A 5,000-nucleotide genomic window follows, 5' to 3' on the forward strand; every position below is an offset into this window, starting at 1 on the left:
TCGTACTTTTCGATAAAATCTTCGTCCTATGATACATTTCGATCAAGAACTACATTGATCGTCATGAAACTGTTTTTTTTTTTGGGAGACGTGTACGCTCCTTTTCATAAAGGAGACTATCTTATTGCGAAAGTCAAAATCGCACGCTCTCACGGCGATTTGCCCCCGTATACGCCTGGGCGTAAGCCCGTGCGTCGCCGACCTAGCGGCCTGCCGATCGGTATTTAGAGGGAGGCACTTTGAAAGCAACACGCCGTTGGAACTTTGAAAAATTTCGATGCGTCGCCAAAGTTCGTACTTTTCGATAAAATCTTCGTCCTATGATACATTTCGATCAAGAACTACATTGATCGTCATGAAACTGTTTTTTTTTTTGGGAGACGTGTACGCTCCTTTTCATAAAGGAGACTATCTTATTGCGAAAGTCAAAATCGCACGCTCTCACGGCGATTTGCCCCCGTATACGCCTGGGCGTAAGCCCGTGCGTCGCCGACCTAGCGGCCTGCCGATCGGTATTTAGAGGGAGGCACTTTGAAAGCAACACGCCGCTGGAACTTTGAAAAATTTCGGGGCAAAGCAATACGCGGCTGGGACTTTGAAATATTTCGGAGCGCACCTAAAGTTCGTTATTTTGGCTAAACGGAGCGAAAATCTGCATTTATACCATCACGGACGTTAGTTCAATAGCGTTTAACGATCGATCCACGGTACAGAATGCAAAAATATGATTGTTAAAATTTTCGACTAATCGGTTCTAAGAGGCGAAGCAATACGCCGCTGGGACTTTGAAATATTTCGGAGCGCACCTAAAGTTCGTTATTTTGGCTAAACGGAGCGAAAATCTGCATTTATACCATCACGGACGTTAGTTTAATAGCGTTTAACGATGGATCCACGGTACAGAATGCAAAAATATGATTGTTAAAATTTTCGACTAATCGGTTCTAAGAGGCGAAGCAATACGCCGCTGGGACTTTGAAATATTTCGGAGCGCACCTAAAGTTCGTTATTTTGGCTAAACGGAGCGAAAATCTGCATTTATACCATCACGGACGTTAGTTCAATAGCGTTTAACGATCGATCCACGGTACAGAATGCAAAAATATGATTGTTAAAATTTTCGACTAATCGGTTCTAAGAGGCGAAGCAATACGCCGCTGGGACTTTGAAATATTTCGGAGCGCATCTAAAGTTCGTTATTTTGGCTACACGGAGCGAAAATCTGCATTTATACCATCACGGACGTTAGTTCAATAGCGTTTAACGATCGATCCACGGTACAGAATGCAAAAATATGATTGTTAAAATTTTCGACTAATCGGTTCTAAGAGGCGAAGCAATACGCCGCTGGGACTTTGAAATATTTCGGAGCGCACCTAAAGTTCGTTATTTTGGCTAAACGGAGCGAAAATCTGCATTTATACCATCACGGACGTTAGTTTAATAGCGTTTAACGATGGATCCACGGTACAGAATGCAAAAATATGATTGTTAAAATTTTCGACTAATCGGTTCTAAGAGGCGAAGCAATACGCCGCTGGGACTTTGAAATATTTCGGAGCGCACCTAAAGTTCGTTATTTTGGCTAAACGGAGCGAAAATCTGCATTTATACCATCACGGACGTTAGTTCAATAGCGTTTAACGATCGATCCACGGTACAGAATGCAAAAATATGATTGTTAAAATTTTCGACTAATCGGTTCTAAGAGGCGAAGCAATACGCCGCTGGGACTTTGAAATATTTCGGAGCGCACCTAAAGTTCGTTATTTTGGCTAAACGGAGCGAAAATCTGCATTTATACCATCACGGACGTTAGTTTAATAGCGTTTAACGATGGATCCACGGTACAGAATGCAAAAATATGATTGTTAAAATTTTCGACTAATCGGTTCTAAGAGGCGAAGCAATACGCCGCTGGGACTTTGAAATATTTCGGAGCGCACCTAAAGTTCGTTATTTTGGCTAAACGGAGCGAAAATCTGCATTTATACCATCACGGACGTTAGTTTAATAGCGTTTAACGATGGATCCACGGTACAGAATGCAAAAATATGATTGTTAAAATTTTCGACTAATCGGTTCTAAGAGGCGAAGCAATACGCCGCTGGGACTTTGAAATATTTCGGAGCGCACCTAAAGTTCGTTATTTTGGCTAAACGGAGCGAAAATCTGCATTTATACCATCACGGACGTTAGTTCAATAGCGTTTAACGATCGATCCACGGTACAGAATGCAAAAATATGATTGTTAAAATTTTCGACTAATCGGTTCTAAGAGGCGAAGCAATACGCCGCTGGGACTTTGAAATATTTCGGAGCGCACCTAAAGTTCGTTATTTTGGCTAAACGGAGCGAAAATCTGCATTTATACCATCACGGACGTTAGTTCAATAGCGTTTAACGATCGATCCACGGTACAGAATGCAAAAATATGATTGTTAAAATTTTCGACTAATCGGTTCTAAGAGGCGAAGCAATACGCCGCTGGGACTTTGAAATATTTCGGAGCGCATCTAAAGTTCGTTATTTTGGCTAAACGGAGCGAAAATCTGCATTTATACCATCACGGACGTTAGTTCAATAGCGTTTAACGATCGATCCACGGTACAGAATGCAAAAATATGATTGTTAAAATTTTCGACTAATCGGTTCTAAGAGGCGAAGCAATACGCCGCTGGGACTTTGAAATATTTCGGAGCGCACCTGAAGTTCGTTATTTTGGCTAAACGGAGCGAAAATCTGCATTTATACCATCACAGACGTTAGTTTAATAGCGTTTAACGATGGATCCACGGTACAGAATGCAAAAATATGATTGTTAAAATTTTCGACTAATCGGTTCTAAGAGGCGAAGCAATACGCCGCTGGGACTTTGAAATATTTCGGAGCGCACCTAAAGTTCGTTATTTTGGCTAAACGGAGCGAAAATCTGCATTTATACCATCACGGACGTTAGTTCAATAGCGTTTAACGATCGATCCACGGTACAGAATGCAAAAATATGATTGTTAAAATTTTCGACTAATCGGTTCTAAGAGGCGAAGCAATACGCCGCTGGGACTTTGAAATATTTCGGAGCGCATCTAAAGTTCGTTATTTTGGCTACACGGAGCGAAAATCTGCATTTATACCATCACGGACGTTAGTTCAATAGCGTTTAACGATCGATCCACGGTACAGAATGCAAAAATATGATTGTTAAAATTTTCGACTAATCGGTTCTAAGAGGCGAAGCAATACGCCGCTGGGACTTTGAAATATTTCGGAGCGCACCTAAAGTTCGTTATTTTGGCTAAACGGAGCGAAAATCTGCATTTATACCATCACGGACGTTAGTTTAATAGCGTTTAACGATGGATCCACGGTACAGAATGCAAAAATATGATTGTTAAAATTTTCGACTAATCGGTTCTAAGAGGCGAAGCAATACGCCGCTGGGACTTTGAAATATTTCGGAGCGCACCTAAAGTTCGTTATTTTGGCTAAACGGAGCGAAAATCTGCATTTATACCATCACGGACGTTAGTTCAATAGCGTTTAACGATCGATCCACGGTACAGAATGCAAAAATATGATTGTTAAAATTTTCGACTAATCGGTTCTAAGAGGCGAAGCAATACGCCGCTGGGACTTTGAAATATTTCGGAGCGCACCTAAAGTTCGTTATTTTGGCTAAACGGAGCGAAAATCTGCATTTATACCATCACGGACGTTAGTTTAATAGCGTTTAACGATGGATCCACGGTACAGAATGCAAAAATATGATTGTTAAAATTTTCGACTAATCGGTTCTAAGAGGCGAAGCAATACGCCGCTGGGACTTTGAAATATTTCGGAGCGCACCTAAAGTTCGTTATTTTGGCTAAACGGAGCGAAAATCTGCATTTATACCATCACGGACGTTAGTTTAATAGCGTTTAACGATGGATCCACGGTACTGAATGCAAAAATATGATTGTTAAAATTTTCGACTAATCGGTTCTAAGAGGCGAAGCAATACGCCGCTGGGACTTTGAAATATTTCGGAGCGCATCTAAAGTTCGTTATTTTGGCTAAACGGAGCGAAAATCTGCATTTATACCATCACGGACGTTAGTTCAATAGCGTTTAACGATCGATCCACGGTACAGAATGCAAAAATATGATTGTTAAAATTTTCGACTTATCGGTTCTGGATCACTGAAAAATCAAAAAAAATTATTAATTTTGATTAATTAAATTACATATGTAGTTTTATATTGTTATAGTCTCGTATTTGTTAATGTTTTGTCGTAAGAAAATGCAAAAATATCGTTTTAATGTTTTCGTCTCATCGGTTCTGGATCGCTGAAAAATCAAAAAAAAATATTAATTTTGATTAATTAAATTACAAATGGAGTTTTATATTGCTATAGTCGCTTATTTGTTAATGTTTTACCGTAAGAAAATGCAAAAATATCGTTTTAATATTTTCATCTCATCGGTTCTGGGCGGTTTTAAAATTTTTTAAAATATTAATTAAACCCATGATTTACATGAGAATGTGTATTTATTATGTCCTGCATGTTAATTTATTAATTTTCATGTATAGAACGTTATAAAATGAAAGGATATGTTCGACGATATTTTCAGTCTAAGTTTTACCGTGCCGGCGGGATGGTACGCTCTCACGGCGGTTTGCACAGGCATACGCCTGGGCGTAAGCCCATGCGTCGCCGACCTAGCGGCCGGCCGTTCGGTATTTATAGGAAGGCACTTTCGGTTCGCTCGGACCGGTCGGGAGTAGCGTCGAGCGTGTGGCTCTTTTATGACTTCGGTTGAAAAGCAGTCTACCGCTCCTCGAGAATATACTTTCTCGACTATTCTCGTTCCGGTTTTCCGTTGCGGATTATTATTAATCTCCACACAGCATTACCACGGGTCGGTGTCTAAGACCGAATGGCCCATATGTGGTGAGCCTTGTAATATAAGGCTGGTGACCTGTATGCACTTATAAATGTTGCATACTTGTACAAACT

Source organism: Osmia lignaria, unplaced genomic scaffold, assembly GCF_051020975.1.
Source record: "Osmia lignaria lignaria isolate PbOS001 unplaced genomic scaffold, iyOsmLign1 scaffold0058, whole genome shotgun sequence".
Lineage (NCBI taxonomy): Eukaryota > Metazoa > Arthropoda > Insecta > Hymenoptera > Megachilidae > Osmia > Osmia lignaria.